The 25,492-nt window shown below is 43.5% G+C and overlaps 2 protein-coding genes across 2 annotated transcripts in view; one reads left to right on the top strand and one right to left on the bottom strand.

Moving 5' to 3' along the window:
* The window catches only part of MBTPS2 (membrane bound transcription factor peptidase, site 2), a 354,709-nt gene extending 339,810 nt beyond the window's left edge, over positions 1 to 14,899 (bottom strand). The window contains exon 1 of the mRNA XM_063955767.1: positions 14,846 to 14,899. The gene's annotated coding sequence lies outside the window, so the exon portion shown is untranslated. The remainder of the gene's footprint in view (positions 1 to 14,845) is intronic.
* SMPX (small muscle protein X-linked) overlaps positions 1,119 to 25,492 on the top strand; it is a 178,504-nt gene continuing 154,130 nt past the window's right edge. Inside the window, exon 1 of the mRNA XM_063955769.1 lies at positions 1,119 to 1,525. The gene's annotated coding sequence lies outside the window, so the exon portion shown is untranslated. The remainder of the gene's footprint in view (positions 1,526 to 25,492) is intronic.

Genomic DNA, 25,492 nt, shown 5'->3' with positions numbered 1-25,492 from the left:
CATCCTCTACGGACTAAAAGAAAAGGATTTACCGGTAGGTATTAAAATCCTATTTTCCCTCATCATAGGCATGGTTCCTCTTACAGTCAGCAGCAGCAGCATTACAGTGACACTGCTTGCTGCTGTATAGCTGGGATCCAGGGGCCTGGAGTCGGTGCATCAGGGCTATGAGGAGCGACCGTGGGAGCGCCCCTCAGGAGCCATAGTTACATCTGCCTCCTATGTGCCTTCACATGACTTGATGTTACACATGTCAGCACAGAAGAAGCGCTGAGACATTATGTGGTACAGCCTGATAGCGGCAACTGCACCTGACTAGACCTGCAGCTGCCACCAGCGAAGTGTAAAAGGAGGTTGCCTCGTACAGAGACATCCTTCAATTTATTGCTTGATGAATCCAGTGGCGCCCTCCAAGGTCTGGCACCCCTTGGCAGCCGCCTAAAGCTGCCTAATGGAAGAGCCGACCCTGGGTGTGGTCTAGGATGTTCTCTGTATTGTGCAGCCAAGTGATGCTCTTTGTGTTGTGTGCCAGACACAGGAATAACCTCTTTATTGTATGGTAGGGAAAAGAATAATGGACACTTGTCAGATGGGAACATTTTGTATTGGCTATATATTACAACACTGACATTAGACAACCCATATCCACATGGTTTTCATCATGCCCATTTTCTTGTTGCTGTAACATTGGTAGGAGAGCCTAGGCTTCCTTCTTGTGTTCGTTAAAACTGTACTGTATACACAAACAGTTTTACACCTGTCTGCAGCATTCATACGCATCCACAAGCATTAATGCTTAGTTAAACATGATAAACTACAATGAGAATGATCACTCTTTACATATCCTCTCATACATGCTAATGAATGCCCTTCTTGTGCTCTATTATGGCCAAAGTGCTAGTTTTTGTCTATATTTTGAACAACCATTGGTAGATCCCTAGGAATGACTAGTCTGACTTCCTAAACCAGAAATAGCAATAAAAGACTGTGAGACCCATCTACTACAATACAACCATAGTCCCTTTATCCATTCCTCCTAAAAGTCAGTGTCATGTTACAAGCTCTATACTTCAAGCTTGTGTATTAAAAACTAAGACTTGTTCTGTGAGTTGTGTAGTGAGAGCTTTGCCCTTGTTGAAAGCAGTTGTCTCACAAACCATTCTTTTTATTTTTTTATTGCAGTTGCCTTGCTTGAGCTTAGATCCAAGTCAATAGCCAGGTGAAGCCGTGACCAGTCAGCTACTGACAAACTTCAGCTACTGTACCAAGTGCAACTATATTTAGGAAGAACAACCCTATGCTATGAAAAGAATTCCTTTTACATTTAAGCTACCAAATTGGGTTTATCTGCCAGCCCTGAGGCAGCTCTGAGAACACAGAGGCAAAGCTCTGCAGAAACACATGTATCGTCTGCACTGGATGTAACTTTGTCAAGATAAAGACTTAAAGGAAAGCAAAATAAAAAAGTCCCAGATCCTATCTGTTGGTTTCTCTGAACTGTCCGCTTGGGAAAAAGTTGTATAAGGTAAGCAATATTATAATCAATTTTATTGGTAACAAATATCATATTGTGTGTATATACTATTAACTTGTTCTCATTTATCTGTATGTATATAGCGAATTTCCCTGATTAGACAGAACCATGGAGTACGTCACCACTGGATATATAATACATAGCAATGTATAATAATAATAATAATAATAATAATAATAACAACAACAACAACAGTTAAAGCAGCAGATTGAGTTATTATCTGTATGCCTTTATTCTAGCAGAATGCATTCTACACATTGCAGGTCAGTAACGATGATTTGATTGTCATGCCCTGTTACTCGGATGAGGTTAAAATGCTAAAATAAAAACCAGCCTAGTTAGTTATGTTGTTATATCGGGTTATGTATTATTTATGTTCTCCTCCAATGCTCTTTACTTCTGTTACTTGTTATATGCAGCCAGGAAGTTAAACATAAGTAATTTAACGTGCAAAAATATCTTTCAGTTGTGTTATGTCAAAGGGATGTAAAGGACAGTTGAAGTCCCCAGTGTGTCCAGGTTGTGGTATATTATTAACCAGTAACATAATATATGCAGCTTGAGTAAACTGTTTATTACTGTTCATTTAAAGTTGCAAACTGGTTGTTGGTCAGTCAGTTATTAGTACTACAGATAAAGTGGTCCCTGTTTATAATGCTTATCATGAATGTTAAATCTTTTCAGAATAAAGGGTTTTAGACACAAAGCAGAATAACTAGGTCAATTCTTACTTAGTTCACAAGCTTGAAAGTAGTTCAGCAACTGGAAAATTAAATTATGTTAACTGTTTGCTGTACCCTTAAAAGTGGTATTCAAGTTCTTTAACTCTTGGGTTAAACTGCTGAGATGATAGGATATAAACTACAGTTAATAGGCACTATGTGCATTATCCTTACTGTGAAACGCTACTAGTTTATCAACATCACTAACTTATTATTATTCATTGTTTGTCTCTTGTTGCCAACTGCAATCTATTGCATGAGAAAAGTATATCTTACAGTTTAATCCAATTATAGTCATGAGGAAGCTTGGGCATTGTGTTGAGGACATGAACCATGACTGCTACACTATGAATCTATTGAAGGTAGACAAGACACACAATGAGAGTTTTACCCCATGGGTAGTGGCCACAGTGTCGCTGTCATCGTTTTATAGTTCCCAGTGCCATGCAAGAATATCTGTTCCACTGCCATCTACTTCTGTATGTGACAGATCAGATTCAATGGATTTTACCCCTTGGTCAACATCAGTGGTCAATGGCCATCTCTAGGGGTGCGGAATTGATTTCAGTGTATACAGCCCTTAATGCCTCCAGCTCGGGGGAAGGAGCATGTGTAAAATATTTTTCTAAGTGGTAGTAAAACCTTAAGGCTGTCCATAGTATGAAGCTTTTCATGTCATTTGAACCAATTTCCACTCCTCGTCCACCACCATTCCTGCTAAAATGTGATTTACTGTAAGCAGCTTGTCCCAAACATAGACCAAATATGGTTCTAATCTGCCATAAAATTATATGTTTGTATAAAACACTATTTTGCAAACAAAAGGATGGAGGAAGGGGGGGGGGTTACTAGCTCAGATCATGCTCCCTGCTATGAGTGTATTGAAGGTTATTTTTCCTGTATTAAATCTTCCCAAAGTCATGTTCCAGACTCTACCCTAGTGCACTTGAATTATGCATCATACATATGTGACATTATACACAAGAATATGGTTTATTATATATTTATCAAGGGGCACAGAACATGTACTCTGTAATAGCTAGCCAAACCTCTGTGGTTGCTGGCCACACCCTTAAGCATGGGCCACTACAACAGCATCCCCCTGGTGGGCCCTTCATGCCCCAGTCCGACACTGGGCCTAATTCACAGTTGATCGCAAAATCTTCCTCTAATGGGCACAACCATGTGCACTGCAGGTGTGGCAGATATAACATGTGCAGAGAGAGTTAGATTTGGGTGGGGTATCTTCAAACTAAAATCTAAATTGCAGTGTAAAAATAAAGCAACCAGTACTTACCCTGCACAGAAACAGTATAACCCACCCAAATCTAACTCTCTCTGCACATGTTATATCTGCACCTCCCCCCGCCACCCCCCTTTCCCCTGCAGTGCACATGGTTTTGCTTCTTAGATAAAGATTTTGCTTTTGCAATCAACCTTGAATTAGGCCCAGGTTGCCAGAGCTTGCAGTACAGCTGGGAAAAGACACAAAAAAGGAAGGTTAATACCCTGGGTTAATTGGGTCCCCTAGAGCTGCGGGTACCCAAAAAGGTTCAGGAACATACTGTACAGTATAACATTCAGGTAGATACTGTATAGAACTAAAAGCCAATCTGTCTCTCAGTGGAAGTATTTATTTTTCCACAGTGACAGTACTTCTGCTGTTGATCTCTTTATAGCTTTCTTCATTAGCAAAATATTTTCCAGAGACTGTGATATTAAGTCTGCGATCAAATGTCTATATACATAGCTCAATAATGAATGAAGGGAATTTGATGTCATACTGATCACCACAATTGTTTATCTATGGAACAATGACCGGACAATATGTTACGGAAAACAGAAGAGATTGTGAGAAGGTAATAATCTAGTAAAAACATTAGTCAGCATAAAGTAGTAAATACAGTATGTTAAAACATAAAATAAACTCTCTAAGGCACCACAATTTAGAACAAAGTCTGTTGACCAGAATCATTTTTTTTTTGTATTTTTTAAGCTCATAGGCTAACTTATCTGTCTGGTCTGACACCTTAATACACTATATGGACAAAAGTATTCGGACGCCTGACCATTACACCAACAGGTACTGTAATGACATTGTATTGAAATACATATACTTTAATAAGGGGTTGTCCCCCCTTTTGCAGCTATAACAGCTTCCACTCTTCTTGGAAGTGTTTCTGGAGCTTTTGGAGTGTTTCTGTGGAAATTTGTGCCGATTCATTCTGTAGAGCATTTATGAGGTCAGGCACTGATGTTGGACGAGTAGGCATGACTCGCAATCTCCATTCCAGTTCATCCCAAAGGTGCTTGACGGGGAGCTCCTGGCAGCAAGGGCTGCTGGGAGCTGTAGTTTATGTAGAGTTTCTTGATTTTAAGATTTTAATGTGGTGCGGTTACGTGCCGGACACCGGCACCAGGAACTGTGGCTGCTGCTGCTGCCACCTGTACATGTTGCTGGGTGAACCTGCAGGTGAGGCACTGTCCAGGGGGTCCCATCTGATTTGCCCCCCACTGCCTACACCACACTGTACGCCTACCGCCTCCTTGTGCGGTGCTGTCTACCTCCCACTTCCCGCTACTTACTTCATCTGGAGAGCTGGTGAGTAACAGAGACACACACACACACACACACACACACACACACACTAACTCTCTCCCTCCTAAGAGGCACAGGTGGTCATTCCGAGTTGTTCGCTCGCTAGCAGTTTTTAGCAGCCATGTAAACGCTATGCCGCCTCCCACTGAGAGTGTATTTTAGCTTAGCAGAAGTGCAAACGAAAGGATCGCAGAGCGGCTACAAAATAATTTTGTGCAGTTTCAGAGTAGCTTCAGACCTACTCAGCACTCGCGATCACTTCAGACTATTCAGTTCCTGTTTTGACGTCACGAACATGCCCTGCGTTCGCCTAGCCACGCCTGCATTTTTCCTGGTACACCTGCATTTTTTCGAACACTCCCTGAAAACGGTGAGTTGACACCCAGAAACGCCCTCTTCCTGTCAATCACTCTGCGGCCAGCAGTGCGACTGAAAAGCTTCGCTAGACCTTGTGTGAAACTACATCGTTCATTGCAATAGTACGACGCGCGTGCACATTGTGCCGCATACGCATGCGCAGAAGTGCCTTTTTTGCCTGATCACTGCACAGCGAACGAAAGCAGCTAGCGATCAACTCGAAATGACCCCCACAGTGTGTATAAGGGACTACCTGGTGCAGTGTGTATAAGTAGCGCTACCTGGCGCAATGGGTATAAGGGACTCTACCTGGCACAGTGTGTATAAGAGGCTCTGCCTGGTGCAGTGTGTATAAGGGGCTATACCTGGCACAATGTGTATATGGGGCTCTACCTGGTGCAATGTGTATAAGGGGGCTCTGCCTTGTGCAGTGTGTATAAGGGGGCTCTACCCAGCACAATGCGTATAAAGGGCTCTACCTGGCGCAATATGTATAAGTGGCTTTACTGGAGCATTGTGTATAAGGGGCTCTACCTGGCATAGTGTGTATAAGGGGCTCTCCGTAGCACAGTGTGTATAAGGGGCTCTCCCTGGCACAGTGTGTATAAGGGTCTCTACCTGGTGTAGTGTGTATAAGGGGCTCTACCTGGTGTAGTGTGTATAAGGGGCTCTACCTGGTGTAGTGTGTATAAGGGGCTCTACCTGGTGCAATGTGTATAAGGGGCTCTACCTGGTGCAATGTGTATAAGGGGCTCTACCTGGCGCAGTGTGTATAAGGGGCTCTACCTGGCGCAATGTGTATAAGAGGGTCTGCTCTATTGTGATGTAATGCTTTAAAGGGGCTCTAACATGGCATAATGTGTATAAGGGGTACTACTGTGTAGCGTAATGTTAATAAGGGGCTCTAGTGTGTGGCATAATGTTTATAAGGAGTACTATTGTGTAGAGTAACGTGAATAACGAACATTACTGAGCTGTGTAATATGAGTAAGGGACACTACTGTGTGGTGTAATTTGAATTGTGGGTACTATTGTATGGCCATGCCCCTTTTATAGCACACATGCCTTCCCTATTTCAATTGTGGGGGTGTCAGTCCTGTACTTTGCCACCCCTGCTGCCAAACCTAGACTGTCAAACAGAGAAGCGTGATTCATCACTGCACAGAACACGTTTCCACTGCTCCACAGTCCAGTGTCAGTGTGCTTCACACCAATCCATCCGACGCTTGACATTGGACCTGGTGATGTGAGGTTTGCATGCAGCTGTTCGGCCATAGAAACCCATTCCATTAAGCTACCCCACACAGTTTTTATGCTTGCATTAATGCCAGTGGAAGTTCGGAACTCTTCAGCTATGGAATCAGCAGAGCGTTGATTACTTTTATACACCATGCATCTTAGCAGGCGTTGACCCAGCTCTGTAATTTTATGTGGTCTTCAGCTTTGTAGCTGAGTTGCTCTTGTTCATAAACGCTTCCACTTTCTAATAATATCACTTACAGTTGACTGTGGAATAAGCATCAGAGTTAAAATTTCACAAACAGTCCTATTGCAAAGGTGGCATCCTATCACAGTACCACGCTTGAAGTCACTGAGCTTTTCAGAACGACCCATTTTGTTTCACAAATATTTGCAAATGGAGACTACATAGGTAGATGCTTGATTGTATACACCTGTGGCAACGAGTATGAATGAAACACCTGACTTCAATAATTAACAGGTGTGGCCAAATACTTTTGTCCATATAGTGTATCTTCAAACTAAGGATAGCAGAAAATGCAGGGAGGCATTGGTAGATGCTGTCATCAAAGAATATACAGTACATACCTAGACTCCATGGGGGGAATTCAAATGTTTGAAAAGTCAGTTGGGTGTCTGTTTTTTCCTAAGAGACAGGAAAAAACACACCCAACCGACTTTTCAAACATTTGAATTCCCCCACAGGGTGAACAGTTGGACTACTTTCACATACAGGACGTAAAATTATTAACTGATTAGACGCGGCTGAATAGTGCCCTGTGATATAATTAGATGTGTCATGCAGTCACCTCTCACATATATATCATGTACTGTAATAGGCTCTTTTTCCTGTTTATTTAAACTCATTCAAGATTTGTAACCATTAAACTGGCTATTTTTCCTTTCAATATTGTTTATAATATAGGCCCTCATTCCAAGTTGATCGCTCGCTAGCTATTTTTTGCAGAGCAGCGATCAAATAGTCGCCACCTCTAGGGGAGTGTATTTTCACTTTGCAACCGAGTGGGAAGAAAAAGTTTTTTTGCAGTTTCTGAGTAGCTCTGGACTTACTCAGTCCTTGCGATCACTTCAGCCTGTCCGGTCCCGGAAATTGACATCAGACACCCGCCCTGCAAACGCCTGGACACGCCTGCGTTTTCCCTACCACTCCCAGAAAATGGTCAGTTGACACCCATAAACGGCCTCTTCCTGTCAATCTCCTTGCAATCGGTTGTGTGAATGGATTCATCGCTAGAAGCATTGCACAGCAACCATACGACGCGCGTGCGCATTGCGGTGCATACGCATGCACAGTAGTAACCTGATCGCTGCGCTGTAAAAAACGTCAGCGAGCGATGAACTCGGAATGAGGGCCATTGTGTTTTATTTTTTTATTTAATATAGTTTAAAAAGTATTTTTTTAAATATTTAAGTATGTTCCATTCTTTGAGGTTTGGAAGAGTTATATTGCAAAATTATCACTGACAATACAGTGCCTTGCTAAAGTATTCACACCCCTTTGCATTTTTCATGTTTTGTTGCCTCACAACCTGGAATTAAAATGGATTGTTTGAAGGTTTGCTTCATTTCATTCAGAACATGCCTACAACTTTGAAGATGTTTTTTTATTTATTGTGAAGCAAACAACAAATTGGACAAAATAACAAAACTTCAGCGTGCATAACTATTCACCCCCCTAAAGTCAGTACTTTGTAGAGCCACCTTTTGCGGCAGTTACAGCAAGTCGCTTTGGATAAGGCTCTATGATCTTGCCACATCTTGCCACTGGGATTTTTGCCCATTCCTCAAGGCAAAACTATTCTAGCTCCTTCATGTTGGATGGTTTCCGCTTGTGAACAGCAATCTTCAAGTCTGACCATAGAGTCTCAATTGGATTGAGATCTGGGCTTTGACTAGGCCATTCCAACACATTTAAATGTTTCCCCTTAAACCACTCGAGTGTTGCTTTAGCAGTATGCTTCAGGTTATTGTCCTGCTGGAAGGTGAACCTCCGTCCCAGTCTCAAATCACAGGCAGACTGAAACAGGTTTTGCTCAAGAATATTCCTGTATTTAGCACCAGCCATCTTTCCCTCGACTTGAAACAGTTTACCAGTCTCTGCTGCTTAAAAACATCCCCACAGCATGATGCTGACACCACCATGTCTCACTGTGGGAATGGTGTTCATGGGGTGATGGGATGTGTTGGGTTTGCGCCAGACATAGCGTTTTCCTTGGTGGACGAAAAGTTAAATTTTAGTCTTGTCTGACCAGAGCACCTTCCTCCATACATTTGGGGAGTCGTTCACATGCCTTTTGGCAAACTCAAAACGTGCCTTCTTATTTTTTCTGGCCACTCTTCCATAAAGCCCAGCTCTATGGAGTGTACGGCTTATTGTGGTCACATGTGCAGATACACCAGTCTCTGCTGTGGAACTCTGCAGCTCCTTCAGGGTTACCTTTGGTCTCTGTGCTGCCTCTCTGATTAATGCCTTCATTGCCCGGTCTGTGAGTTTTAGTGGCCGTTCCTCTCTTGGCAGGTTTGTTGTGGTACCATGTTCTTTCCATTTGAAGATGATGGATTTGATGGTGCTCCAGGGGATCATCAAAGATTTGGATATTTTTTTTATAACCCAACCCTGACTTGTACTTCTCAGCAACTTTGTCCCTGACTTGTTTGGAGAGCTCCTTGGTCTTCATGGTGTGATGCCTCTTGCTTAGTGGTGTTGCAGCCTCTGGGGCCTTTCAGAAAAGGTGTGTTTATACTGACAGATCATGTGACACTTAGATTGCACATAGGTGGACTTCATTTCACTAATTATGTGACTTCTGAAGGTAATTGGTTGCACCAGAACTTTTGAGGGGCTTCATAGCAAAGGGGGTGAATGCACATGCCAATTTTAAATTTTTTATATATAAAAAATATTTTTTATATACATTTTTCTCATTTTGCTTCACCAACTATTTTGTGCAGATCCATCACATAAAAATCAGAATAAAACAATAAATAAATTACAGGTTGTTGTCACGATCCTAGGCACGGCGATTCCCCATATACGCCAATCTGAGAATCCCTGCCACGTGACACCTTTACTGGATACCTGAGCGCGTGTGTTAATTTCACACAAAATCACTGCCACCAGCCAAAGTACAAACGTTTAGGGTATGACCCAAGGCAAACTTATGGCTTTTGCCTGCACCTGGAATTATGAATATTTTGGTAACGCCTCTTTCAGAGAGTTGGGTTGGATACACAACAGAAACCAGATCTAAAATTAGATTATTTAATTCAAGTAAAACACTTCAAAGCTTATGTTACAGAAAAAAGAAAGTTACAGGAATATAATGATAAAAAGTCAAAGTCACAGCAGAAAGACAACTTCAATAAAAATAGGAAGATAAACCCACCGATACTAGCACGCATGCACAGTAGAACGATGAGATGAAGTGAAGCCGCTTCGGATATATCGGAACATTACAGAGCCAGAATGTTCTCCTGACTCGCTTCTTTGATAATGGACAACTTACACTCTGAGGGTCTCCTATTTAAAAAACATGCTGCCCCTTCAACCCCCCTCCCTCTGGAGTGTTACTGTTAACCCTTTCCAGATCAGAGTTAATTGTGTAAATTCAACTGTAACATGGGGTCTCTTGGTCATATACGCAGGGGCTGGCTAATTACTCTTCCCTTCCTTTTGAAGCTGGGCAATCAGATTTATCAATCATACTAAGACACTGTTATAGCTGGCTGAAGGAAGTTTTTAATCACCTTCCCTAGCCAGCATGTCTTTCTGGTCTCTCTCTGGTGACCCCCTGGGTTCAGGAAACAACCTGTTGGGAGATACACAAGCCAGTTGAGAAAACACATTTCAGGCCTGACCTGTGTTTACTTTAAGATCTCAGTTCTGATTCTGGGGTAAGTAAACTAAACTAAATTTCACACCTAAGCAGTCAGTGTGTCTCTGTGATCTGTGGCTACAATGAAATGCCAGCAGATCAATCAAGCTTCAACCATGTAACATGCAAAGACAGTTATCACATACTGGTACATTGAAACATCTATTGGGATAATACACATTTCATTCATGCCCATTTCGATGTAACCCAGATGCGTTGGCATCACATCCATTGATACGTCACTTGGATATCTTGGTATCATCTATATTGATATCACACTACTTATTAACAGGCTTATTCCTGCTTGAAATAGCCTGGATCATGACACCTCCCCCTTTAAGATCAGCAAGGGAGCAGTGGCACATCAGGCCGAAGTCTCCTATGACCTTTTCACACAGGATTTATACATAACCACACACAGGGCATTTACAGACATTGATCAATACAATATTATTTGCAGTTATGCACGTTCTGGCGTCAGAATAGCGTCCAATCATGACAGTTGTAATGTAACAAAATAGGTAAAAAGCCAAGATGGGTGGATACTTTAGCAAGGCACTGTACGTAGGGGTATTCATAACAGCTTGCATCTGAATTCTTGGTATGGGTTGAGGGTAGGGGTATAGCCCAGTGGAGCGTGAGATCCGGGCACCAGAAAAGTTAGAGGGCGCACTGCCACCTGCCCTCCGCCCTCAGCCTGCTATACCGCAGGCTGCTGTACAGACAGCCGCAGAACAAGAGAAGGAGAAGCAGAGGGGCGCACACTGACTCAGACTCGGAGACTAGGTAGGGAACAAAGCAGGCCAGAGGTGACAGCAGGAGACACTGACAGCCAGCACATGCCGGAGTTCTGCCGTCCTCTTTATATGTCTTACTGTTTGCTTGTACTGTAGCTGTGCAGCAGGGTGACTTCTGTCCTGCTGCAACACTCTCTGTTCCCGCTGCTGCAGCACCTCTTTCTGCCCCGGCTATTGCAGCACCTCTCTCTGTCCCAGCTGTTGCATCACCTCTCTCTGTCCCAGCTGCTGCAGCACCTTTTTCTGCTCCAGCTGCTGCAGCACCTCTTTCTACCTCGGCTGCTGCAGCACTTCTGGCTGTTACAGCACCCCTCTTTCTGCCCCGGCTGCTACAGCTCCCTGAGCTCCACCAGGTCTTGAACCGGCCCTGTCACCAATTTAGGTTTTTTAAATATTTTTTCTTTTCAAATTCAACATGCACCCAATTCAGTACATGGGAGGGGGTGCCGAAACATACCCTTGCTCCAGGCACCATGGCACCTAGATACACCTCTGGTTGAGTGTGTTAAATGGTGACCCCCCCACCAGTCCTCTGTAAACAAACTGTTTACACAAACTTTATTTGACATGAGTAAATAGTGTCACATATTCTACTTTACTTAAACTGGGATGTTATAACTTGTACTTTAGTAATATCTTCCATTATATAATTTTTTCTCATTGTCACTGATTACAAATTTCACACTGTACTTCATAAACATTCAGCAATTTATTGTATTTACATTACAATGTTATTCTTGTACATTGCATATATTTCATGGTTTAATAAAAAAAAAAAAAAATTAAATACTATATTAATATGCACATCTGCAGAACGAATCTCCTTGTTAAAAACTGGGAGACACAGTCGCATTTGATCTAACCATGACAGTTAAGTCTTAATGAAGGAAGTCTTCAGTCTTAAAATGCATTATTAAATGCTTAAGTTATATGTTTATAATGCAAACTACTTTTTTTCATTTTTAAATAATCCACTTCAATATAAGTTACCTATAAAAATCCAACGACCATAGAATTGATACTGCTAATTACTGTACTGTGCAATTGAGCACTACTGAGAAACAGGAACAAAGCTGTATTCTTAAGATTGGTTTTGGAAACTAGGGACAGGTGGCTATAGACTGGTAACGAGGAATTGTTGCTAAGGCAAATCATTGCAGCTTATAATTTACTTTTACATTGTCTTTTGTCTAGATATACATTACCGTTTTCAGTGAATTATTGACATACAGTAAGTAAACTTAAGAGTGTGCCTTACAAGGGGTCAGTAACGTATGGTCTAAACATCTGACAGTCCCATGAATTACTCATAAACAGCCATGTTTATCTTCTTGATTAAATATCACAAAGCACACAAAACATATAAATCCAGCCAAACAACAGCGTAATACACTATGGCTGCTAAACAAAGCATTAAACCGAGGTATCACATTACAAAGCACTGAGACTTTTCTAACAGCACAGAACAAATTTCTGCAACTAACCGAGACCTGATTTATTTTATTAGCAATAGAAACGCTGTTAGCAGGGTGCACAGTGAAGATAGACTTTACTCTTTGCATTAGCAAAGACAAACAGTTCCTTGCAGTAATTATTTGTTCAAATGCCAAGTTTATTAAAACGGAATATTTTTTGCCAGCAAAGGTCAAAATGTATCAAGTGATGAAAACACTGTACATTATTTGTTGGATCTAATTTCTCACACATGAGGAATTTTGCTAAGTCACTGCTATAAAAAGACTGAGGATTAGGGAAGTTTTTTCAGTGGTAAAACGATCTGGATAACTTTCCAGAGATTCTCATTGAAGAAATGGTTACATTTACTTTCCAATTAATTGGAACATACTAAGCAGTGGTGCAAGTAGAAATATTTTCTTAGTGGTAACGAGTGCTGAAAAATGGGCGTAGTCATGTGTTGTGAGGGGGCATGGCCACATGTCACTAGGGGGAGTGGCTACATGACACTACCGTGGGGGCCACATGACACTGCCCCTTTTCTTTGTACTCTTGAGGCAGGCAAGGCTAGAAATATATAGTAATGACTCCAGTATAATAGAAACGTATAGTGATACCCCCAGTATAATATATAAATATATATATATATCTATAGCAGTGCCCCCAATTTAATAATATATAGTAATATCTCCATTATAACAGGAATATATACTGTAGTAGTGCCCGTTATAATAGAAATATATAGTAGTGTCCACATTACAATAGAAATTTATAGTAGTGTCCACAGTATATTAGAAATTAATTACCCCACACACAGAGCCGGATTAAGACCATGGGGGGCCCGGGGCACTTAAGAGAGTGGGGCCCCTAATAGAGAAGGCAGAATATATATATATATATATATATATATAAATATATATATATATAAATATATATATTTGCCTCCCCAAGCAGCACACAGCGGACCTCCTGCCCTGCACTCCCGTCCCCTCTGCAGCAGCGGGCGCACAGACAGGACAGCTGAGCTGAGGGACGGCTCAGCTGTCCAATAAAGTATGAATGAAGCAGCCTGCCGCTCAGTCATTGGCTGGGCACGCAGGCTGTTTCATTGATACATTAGTGGACAGCTGAGGCCCAGGGGCAAACGCAGGATTTTTGCAGGGGGGTTTCCAAAATAATAATAACAATAAAATATATATATATATATATATATATATATATATATATATATATATATATAATGTGTGTGTGTACCCTGAAGAAGGGTGTTAATCGATGGATGTTTCACAGACAGAGGAGTGCCATCATTGATTTTATATATACAGTATATATATATATATATATATATATATATATATAATACAGCTATATAGATATGGCACACATGTATGTCTGACACACACGCATACAGCTGTATATATAGCACACATGTATGTCACAAACACACACACAGCAATATATGGCACAAATGTATGTCACACACACACACACACACACACACACACACACACACACACACACACACACACACACACCACAGTTACAGTATATAGCACACATGTATGACACACACACACACACACACACACACACACACACACACACACACACAAAACGCAGTTACAGTATATAGCACACATGCATGACACACACAACGCAGTTACAGTGTATAGCACACATGTATGACACACACAACGCAGTTACAGTATATAGCACACATGTATGACACACACATCGCAGTTACAGTATATAGCACACATGTATGACACACACACACAACGCAGTTACAGTATATAGCACACATGTATGACACACACATCGCAGTTACAGTATATAGCACACATGTATGACACACACACACAACACAGTTACAGTATATAGCACACATGTATGTCAAACACACACACCACAGTTACAGTATATAGCACACATGCATGTCTCACTCACACACACAGTATATAGCATGTCTCTCTCACACACACAGTTACAGTACATAGCACATTTACACTGTCACACACACACCTTTTTCACAATAAAATAAAACAGCCATGTAAAGCAAGAAAATAGTAAATAAGCACCCATTATTTATAAAAGTCCCCCCCCCCCCCCTGCCCCTATATACCCAGGAATGTGAGTCAGAGTAAGACACACTCCTGCAGATGGGATTACTGAGTACTGACCCAGCCAACATCAAAGTCACCCACACATCACTCTCCCAGCCTGGCTCCCCCGAAAGAGACACAAACCTTTTGGCTTCTGCAGTCCGTGGAGCCTCACATCCGTACAGCCTAACCAGCTCTCCCCAAGGGAACTTCCTGAGAGGAGCTCCCTCTACTGGTCATTTGCTCAGCTCAGCTGTCCTGTCTGTGCGCAGCTGCTGCAGTGAGGACGGAGCCGAGGAGCACAGCACCGCAGATCGGATCGGAAGAGAGATCTGATCTGCGGTGTGGCAGGGGGCCCTTTTGGAAAGGGGGGCCCGGGGTACGTATCCCCCGGGCCCCCCCCTTAATCCGGCTCTGCCCACACAGTGAAGCCAGAGACATGCCCAGCAGCCCAGCCTGTGAAGATCAAAAGCCGTTCTGTGCTGATGCATCACACGAGCTGCTGCACTGCTGCTCCCAGCAAGGGATGCAGAGGGAAAGTGCACCCAGGCTCCTCTCTCTGCGCCAGATGTGACGTCATTACATCACTGTTGTGCTCCCAATAACCCTGACATAGTGGTAGGCTCCATCATGCTGCCGAGCACCATGGTCTTGTTGCTTAGTGATGCAGGTAATGGCGGTCATGGGTGCCAAGTGTGTGGCGGGTGGTACTGCGTACCTGCTGCCAAATTCTTAAAGGTATGCCATACCTGAGCATACCTGCATACTTGCACCACAGATACTAAGAACCCAGAACACTGGAGGAGTAATACTGTCTTCAGTGTCTGCAGAAACAGCAATTTTAAAGTCTCATCAAATTGATGCTTGTCACATCCTTTGTCCCATTAAATTTTATTTCTGTACTAATACTCTTTATATTTGGCAGTGAATCCAGTCAGAGTGTTGGGGAACATAATGTGTCAGGACACCAGGCTGTAGCGCTGTATTTCTAGCTATACCATTATTATGAAACAGAGAACCAGGGAACCCATGTCACCGTTTTAAATTGCTACAGGGGAATCAACATTTAATTCCTGGAAAATAAAAATTTGTAGTTAAAGAGTTATGAAGAAAAAGAAATGGAGGCAACAAAGAAAGTCTACAAGCCATGAACCCAGAGCACCACAGACAGCTTTCTTGTCCTTCTTGTCCTATTGGATGAGTAAATGTGCTCAGTATAATGTTCCAGGTATTTGGGAAAGTCAAACATTGCAAGTAGAATCATTGTAAGCCATTTAGGGTAAAGACACGTCTGGACCTGACTCACAAGTATTATTTCCACAGGTATATGGATAGGATTGGTGCAGCGCATAGAAGCGTGCTACTCTGATTCAGTGTGATTTACTGTGTGAGGAAGTAGCACAAGAGCAGTGCTCTCCGGTGCTCTGTGTTGGCCCCGCCCTAAACCTGTGATGTCACAAAAGGGGCATGGCCGCCGGCAGAAGTGTGTAGAGCGGCCCAGGTGCATACACGGAGCATCCTTTGGACACTACAAGCAACACTGAAGTCGCACTAATGACCGCATAGTGCCTTTCCAAGCAGATGTTGTGGAGCAGCTACAATGCCACCCCCAGGGTCCTTCGCTGCACTCACCCCCCTTCCGGCATACTGGCGCATGGGATGCAGATGACGGTATCCTGGCATTTAGCATCCTGTGCAGCAGTATCACATACCGATCCCCTTGCACATACAGGGTATCATTTGCACAGATATATTGTCACCATATTCAATGTTTCCAGGAAAATTATATATTAAAGTGAAGTGGTTTCCTACAGACAATTGAAATTGGATATATATACATACATTTTACAAGTCATAGCTCATAGCTACAGGAAGATTGAAAGTATAATCTCCACTTACCGTATTTTGTTCGTATTGAGTTTTCTGAAAAGAATTCATCCGGCTCATATATTCATTTGTTTTGTGAATACTTTCTTATGTGTTTGTGAAGAACATTGATTTTGCTGCATGTGTGGTGTGTGTTGGGAGGTTTAATGAGTCTCCTAAGCTAGCACGCATTTTTGTCTCATATCTAATGGATGATCAGTGACCCTTTCTTAAACGGAGTACACACGGAGAGATGTGTACTGAGCGATCTAGCACAGAACGCTAAGCACACATCTCAGGACGCTCTCCATACATAGCATGATGTGTGCTGAGCAAGGGAGAGGGGGGGGGGGGGGAGAGGAACCACTCACTTCACCCAGTGGTGAAGTGAGCGATTTGACTAGTAACATAGTATCTGAGGTTGAAAAAAGACAATTGTCCATCGAGTTCAACCTATTTGCGGTCTCCTATGCATGATGATTTGTCTAAAATTTTGACTGATGCTGATGTCAGCCATTGCATATAGTAACTATAGTGCATGACTATGCACCATAGCCCTGGATATCCTTATCCATTAGGAATTTATCTAACCCATTCTTAAAGATGTTGACAGAGTCCGCCATTACAACTCCCTCAGGCAGGGAATTCCAAACACGTATTGTGAAAAAGCCTTTACGACGTATTGTGCGGAATCTCCTCTCCTCTATCCTAAGCGAGTGTCCATGAGTCCTATGTGTTGATCTGGCCAAAAACAGGTCCCGCGCAAGCTCTGTGTATTGTCCCCTTATATATTTGTAGATGTTGATCATATCCCCTCTTAGTCTCCTCTTTTCCAATGTAAACATGCCTAGTCTTTCAAGCCTTTCCTTGTATTCCATCGTCTCCATGCCCTTAATTAGTTTGGTCGCCCTCCTCTGAACCTTTTCTAGCTCCAGGATATCCTTTTTGTAGTACGGTGCCCAGAATTGTACACAGTATTCAAGGTGTGGCCTCACTAGTGATTTATATAACGGGAGTATAACACCCTCGTCCCTTGCATAAATTCCCAGTTTTATGCATGCTAGTATCTGATTAGCCTTCATTGCTGCCATCCTACTTTGGGAACTGCTGCTTAGTTTGCTATCTATGTCTTTTTCCAATACAGTATCCCCTAATTTTACCCCATTCAGTATGTAGGTGTTATTTTTGTTCTAGCTACCACAGTGCATTACCTTACACTTGTCTGTATTGAAGCGCATTCTCCATTTGGCTGCCCATGCTTCTAATTTAACTAAGTCATTCTGAAGAGACTCAGCATCCTCCTCCGTATTTATAGCCTTACACAATTTGGTATCATCTGCAAAAATTGACACCGTGCTCTCTAGACCTTCTGTTAGGTCGTTAATAAAAATGTTGAACAATAGCGGTCCTAATACTGAGCCTTGCGGCACACCACTTAGCACTTCAGTCCAATTTGAAAGAGATCCATTAACCACAACGTGCTGCTCTCTATTATCTAACCAATTCTTGACCCAAGTGCATATTGTGCTTCCTAGCCCTATTTCTTGTAGCTTGTAGATAAGTCGCATGTGTGGTACTGTGTCGAAAGCTTTGGCAAAGTCTAAAAAGATTATATCCACCTCCTTACCCTGATTGAGGTTTGCATTTACTGTTTCATAAAAACCAAGTAAGTTGGTTTGACAGGATCTGTCCTTCACGGATCCATGTTGATTCCTTTTAATAATCTACGCAGGGCCGCACATCGTTATGGGGCATATACACAGAATGATCCGTGCTTAATTTCCCTTTAGCTGTGTTCCAAATTTGAGTCCAGTTTCCTGCCACATACATTAATATACTTTTATTTTTGTATTTACTCTTATTTCCCCTGTTTAGCTTGGAAATGTTACAGATAGATATTAACAGCAGTGATAGATTTATTCTAGAAACACACTGTGCAATAATCGGGCCAATCAGACAATTCTCAGATGGACGGTCCAATTATTGCGCAGTGTGCACACAGCACCCCAGAGCTGAATATTGTTCACAAACCTGAGCTATCGGCCCCCAAAATCAGGGGTGTCGCACAACATTTCTCAGTCCCAATAAGCCGATGTCGTGCAGCAAATGCATTGTGTATAGACATAGGGCCAAATTCATGTTTGTATGGAAATGCAATTGCATTTTTCTAGGCTATGGAACTGCTTTTGGTAGCAAGTGAAGCTGCCGCCCAGAAATGAAAAGAAATGCCCACTGTAGCCATCACAAATTAATTCGCAATTGCATACACATTCTCCACCTATATGCAAAAACAAGTAACATTGGGGATAAGGGTTGGTCTGTGGCTATGCAGACTGGACACAGTGGTAGCAACTCAGACACCATGGGGGTCATTCCGAGTTGATCGCTCACTGCCGATTTTTGCAGAGCAGCGTTCAGGTAAAAAAAACGGCAAAACTGCGCATGCGTATGCACACGCGCATCGTACGGGTACAAACAGCATCGTTGCTGTGCAATGCTTCTAGCGACGAATCCATTCGCACAACCGATCGCAAGGAGATTGACAGGAAGAGGGCGTTTATGGGTGTCAACTGACCGTTTTCTGGGAGTGGTAGATAATACGCAGGCGTGACCAGGCGTTTGTAGGGCGGGTATCTGACATCATTTCCGGGACATACTTCGCTGGAATCATCGCACAGGATAAGTAACTACAGGGCTATGCAGACTGGACACAGTGGTAGCAACTCAGACACCATGGGGGTCATTCCGAGTTGATCGCTCACTGGCGATTTTTGCAGTGCAGCGATCAGGTAAAAAAATGGCAAAACTGCGCATGCGTATGCACCGCAATGCACACGCGCATCGTACGGGTACAAACAGCATCGTTGCTGTGCAATGCTTCTAGCGACGAATCCATTCGCACAGCCGATCGCAAGGAGATTGACAGGAAGAGGGCGTTTATGGGTGTCAACTGACCGTTTTCTGGGAGTGGTAGATAAAACGCAGGCGTGACCAGGCATTTGGAGGGCGGGTATCTGACATCATTTCCGGGACATACTTCGCTGGAATTATCGCACAGGATAAGTAACTACAGGGCTGGTCTTGTTTTGCACAAAATGTTTTTGTCCCGCTCGGCTGCTCATGCAATCGCACACTTGCAAAGCGAAAATACACTCCCCCGTGGGCGGCGACTATGCGTTTGCACAGCTGCTAAAAGTAGCTAGCGAGCGATCAACTCGGAATGAGGGCCTATGTGTTTGCACATATGAGCTTGCAGCTGTCAGCAGATACATTTCAGAATTGGGGGGGGGGGGAAAGACAAGAAGAAGTCTGTACTGTTGACGCACTTGAGACAGAGATGATTATATCTACTCTGTCTCAAGTGCGTCAACAGTACAGACTTCTTCTTGTCTTCCCCCCCCCCCAATTCTAGCTTATAATTACTGTAGTTGACTGCACCCCCTCCTATATAAAATATTGTTTGTTATTAGGAAGAAGGGGTTTTTCACCAAGTGGGTTTATGGTGACGAAAAACATACACCCACAATATATTAGTACGATATCGAGTGTGCAGATACTATATTTGTGAGCAGATACATTTCCCCTGAAAACGGCCATGACACATCTGCGTTCTACCAACCACTAACCGTTTACACCTCCAAAAGGTCACTTCCTATAAATCACTTTTCCATGAAATCCTCATTGCAAGCAGGATCGCAGCGGCACCTTCACACACGCGCATTGCAATCGCAGCACATGTGCAGCATAGCAATAAACACTCCTTTGCATGATAATCGGCCATTGCGTACAAACATGAATTAGGCCCATTGTCTTAAAACTCCTTATAAAAAATATCACCTCAATGATCTTTAGGTATATTATCATTTTTGTAGTAACGATAATTGTGTAGTGTTTATACAGGAAATCAGATTTTCTTTGGATTGTTTCGGCTGTCAGAATAAAAGAATAGTGGATCATTCTTTTAATCTGTCAGCTGTGTACCTAGCTTTAGAAGTAGAGTGTCGAGCTCTGTCAGGTTGTTATCTGTTCTCTGGGAGAACAGGTGGCACTGGGAAGACCACATTCCAAACAACACTCCAAGGATGCAGGACAACACACTTAGGAAAAGTGGTTATTAGAGAGAGAATAGAGAGAGCTCTGGGGTATTGATGAGAAGGAGTACAGAACTTGTATAGAAATAATCCTATATAATAAATGGCTAATGCTGCTCCTAACCTCTATGGGGAGAATTCAAGTGTTTTGCGCGCTGGTTGCCACTAGATGGCGTCTGACGGAGCAATTCAAGTGTTGCTCCATTCAGGCATGCACAGCTGCGGCGCTGACATTACCATACCTACCAACTTTCGTAGACAGAAAGAGGGACTCCTGCACGGCTAATGGGGAAAGGCCTCAGAAAAGGGAGCATGGTCTCGTGGCAAAGCCGCAATCGCGAGCCACTCCCCAATTTCTCGTCACTATGGTGGCATGCCTAGTGCTCAGCTGCTAGCTATTCACCGCTAAGCAGAGCAGCGAGTGGCAGAGCCTCCCAACTGCGCCCCCCCCCCCCCCCCACTGCGGGACACTGCTGCCACGGGTGGGACGGCGGGACAGGCCCCCAAAAACGGGACTGTCCCACAAAAATCGGGACAGTTGGGAGCCTCCCAACTGCCCCCCCATCCCCGTGCAGGTGCAAAAGCATCACACAACGGCGATGCTTTTGCACCTGGCGAATAGCTCCCTCCCAGCGCAACTCCTGAGCGCTGGCAGACCGGTACCCATTACATCCTGGGTCACAGCGGCTGCAGCAGCCTGCCCCCCCCAATGGTCCAGACACACCTGCGTTGTCTGAACTGCACCCCGCCAATGGCATTATAATGCTGTTGGCATGTCCCCTCCCGCCCCACGACTGCCTCTGCCTGTCATTTAGGCAGAGACAATCACAGCCCAGAGATGCTGTTAGCATCTCACTGGGATCCTGGGGTGCAGGAGCTCACTCCGCATAGGGATTCAGACTGCGATCGCTGCTGCTGCAGCGATCCAGTCTGAATTAGGCCCTTTATTATAATTACACCAATGGCACCCGAAGAATAATATGCGATAAGCGGGCTGCTGGAGCCGTGATAATACATGGGATCGGTGACTTATCCCCGATCCCATCTGATATCGCGCGATCGCGGGTCCGTTTTTGGCAGATGAAAACGGTCTGTTATAGGATACCGTGATGATGACCATTTATATTGGCAGAAAACCAACAGGACCTAATTGGATACCCCCAAAGTCTGCAACGCATCAGCGCAATTGTAAATGCTTTTGAAAAGCCCATGCATTTGATCAATGTTTGCCTACCCTCCCTCATTCTGCAGGAGACTCCCTGAAATAGCAGCAATCTCCCTGACTCCCTGAATAGTCCATCAACCACCCTGATTGCACCTTATCCCCATTGTGCAACGATTACATTCTTGGCGGGAAAAAATAAATCACAGATACATACATTCAAATTGGCTCATCAGTGCTATTTCCCCCTTGGCTATGAGCATTTCCCCTTGGCAATGAGCATTCCCCTTGGCAAAGAGCATGGATGTCAGAGCATGAAACCCCTGGAAACGAGCATGACACCCAGCACATGAAACCCCTGGCAACGAGCATGACACCCAGTGCATGAAACCCCTGGCAACAAGCATGACACCCAGCCAGAGGGGTATTTAGGGGACTGGCCACACCTAGCACATTGTTGTGCCGCAACACCCCCCCTTCCCCATACACAAACATTTAGAAACTATGCGCCCCAAACAACTGGTGTAGCCACATGCCGGAAGGGGTGTGTTCACAAAAAATGAACCTCTGAAGAAATAAATCCCCGCTGGAAAGATGGCGTCTTCAGTCAGTATTCACTATTTATGTAGGATATCATCTGGAAGATGCCTGTTTGGGTAGGAACAAGGTGATCATCATACAACACCGGTTCAACCAAACTCTTGTCTCCTGCGTTGTTTCTAAGCACACTATCATCTCCCACCTGCGCCGCCCAGCACATCATCTCCCACCTGCATCTCTCTCAACCACATCATCATCTCCCTTCGTTCCCGTAGCCTCTTACCACATATAGCAGCAGCACACTGGCACACGCACACACTCACACCTATTACCATATATAGCAGCAGCACACTGGCGCACGCACACACACTTCTTACCACATAAAACAATACACACAAATCAGATGAGGAGGAGTGACGGCAAGTATAGGTGCACAGAGCAGTGGTCACAAGATACACCCTACAGAGTATCATAGCCTGGACATTCCATAGAGCAGTGATCACAAGACATGCTCTGCAAAGCATCACACATTGAACATTCATCAGAGCAGATACTGTGATACACAGGTCTGCAGAGCATCATACCTGGGTCATTCTGCATAGATGACATAATGGAGTCTGCCTCTCTGTGCCCAGTGTATCACAGGGAATAGTATACTAATATTCTGGGTTATTCTGTAGTATAGACCCATACTGCACCCATTACACTAATCCCACCATATGTGACAGTGATATGTCACAGCCCAGGACATATCACTGTCACATACGGTCCTTGCTTACCAGTCCTAGGTAACTGATATCCATTCAGTCCCCAGCAGCTAAAATCTCAGCCAGTCCAAGACAAGTTCCCAACCCAACAAGTCCCTGGCAAGTCAGATTCAAACCAGTCCAAATCTGCTGCCATCAAAGCCATTCCCAAAGCAGCTGCCATCCATCTCATCCAGCACACTGGCACAAACACTAGCAGACACACACACACATAAACACACACACACACAAAACTCACATGCTGTCCTGCTCCAGCGGTGGCCCTCTTTAGAGTGTGCAATGCATCATGGGATTTGTATTTTTTTTTTTACTGCTCAATGCCTGAGCAGTAAAAATGAAACTACAAATCCCAAACCACCTCTCTTCATTCTGTGGCCAGCCAGGTGGGCGGGACTGTGTGGCGGGGTGATCGTTGGTGGACGGGATGGTGGAATATGTGGTGGACAGGGGTGCGGGCGATGCGGGTACAGTGCTGTAGGAAGTAGCACTGGCAGATGGGAGGTGGGGCAGTCAGTAGCACCCGTGGGTGACTGGCCATTGTCTGGCAGTGGTGGTGGGGGGTGACCTGCTGTGCCGCCCCCAGGAGGTACTGCCCATAAACACGTGCCTAGTGAGAAATGCAGCACTGCACCAGCACATGAAATCCCTGGCAACAAGTGTGACACCCACCGTATATGAAACCCCTGGCAACGAGCGTGACACCCAGCTCATGAAACTTCTGGCAACAATCAGGTCATTTAAAAGTAATTAGAAGCTTTACTGTAAGGCATAATGTTTCACAGGCATTGTGGTGTATGGCATAATATAGTGCAAGGGGCATTACTGTGTGGGTCTTAATATGGTGGAATGTTTCTTTTTTCAAGTAGTGGCCGAGGTCTGTTGTTGCAGGGTCAAAAACAGGGGTGTAACATCGTCTTTTCCTGCGAGGCCACGCCTATTTAGTGAGGCCACGCCCACTGTAGTGAGGGCACTTCCCATTATGTCTATGGGGGGGCTCAATTTTTATTGTCTGGGGTGGGGGAGAGGGTCACATTTTTTTTAATGCTCGCACTGGGAGCCAGATTGTTGGTCATCTGTGCATATCAACAGAGTAGTTGTTAATTGTTTTGCTATGGAATACAGAACCTTGCTCTTTGCAGTGGATATAATCATATTCTGAGGCAAGGTTTGTGCCGTGTCCAAAGGCAACAAAAATGAACAGCAGCCAGATTACATCATGACATTCCTCAAATTCACATAGTGATGCCACAAAATAAAGCCATGTATTTAGTAATAAATAGGTAAAAGAAAAATGACAAAAATGACATCCTTGCTAGGTTTGTAGTAGAACTTTTTAGAAACATTTGCTGTTCCTATAATAAATATAATGTGGTTTTAAGGCACATAACTAATATATCTGATTTATATGGACATCTGAGTAGGAAGTAAAGATTCATTTTTCATATACAGTAGTGTCCCTTCCGTAGAAGAGTTCACAGTTCTCAAGCACAGCATCCCAATTTTACATATTACTTTATTACAGTTATATCTACACTGCAACAGAAATTTTCACTAGCCTTATGTCTCCAAATGACATTCCAAAATTATCAGTGGTTACTAAATGCACACGTCAAACAAGCACGGAAGTTGCCCCCAACAATCCCTTGACACTAATACGAGATGCATGTAAACTAGGGATGAGCGGTTCCGAACCACTTCAAACACCAGGATACAATTGTTAGGATATGGTGCGCTCTGTACCTATCTCCTTCTGTGCACCAGTCTATGGGGTATATGCAATTGCGGTCGAATTCCCGAAATTGTCGAATTTCGGGAATTTTTCGCCAAAAAAAAAAAATCGACAATGCAATTCAGTACTTTCCGACAAGAAAACGGACTTTCAAAATTCGACTTTTTGAAATTCGACTTTTGACAAATTCGACTTTTTTGCAATGATACACATGCTGCAATTCGACCAAAGTCTATTCAATGGAAGTTTGGAAATTCGACAACAGTGCTTTTAGACAGTAAATTCGTCATTTTCAATCCGCCACACTTTGGAGGGTGAAACTAATAAAAAAAATTTAAAACATGTTTTTTTTTCTTGGTAATATCATATCTATTTATATTAGAAGGGATTAGGTACATGGTTTGTCTTTTTTGGAGGCACAAGTATTATTTATATATTTTTAAAAATAATATTTTATTTTTTTGGGATGGAATGGTAAAATCCCTGAAAAAAATGGCGTGGGGTCCCCCCTCCAAAGCATAACCAGCCTCGGGCTCTTCGAGCTGGTCCTGGTTCTAAAAATGCGGGGGAAAAATTGACAGGGGTTCCCCCGTATTTTTAAAACCAGCACCGGGCTCTGCGCCTGATGCTGGTGCA

Source organism: Pseudophryne corroboree, chromosome 2 (assembly GCF_028390025.1).
Source record: "Pseudophryne corroboree isolate aPseCor3 chromosome 2, aPseCor3.hap2, whole genome shotgun sequence".
In the NCBI taxonomy this organism is placed as follows: Eukaryota; Metazoa; Chordata; class Amphibia; order Anura; family Myobatrachidae; genus Pseudophryne; species Pseudophryne corroboree.
This window is presented reverse-complemented; position numbering and strand designations above follow the sequence as displayed.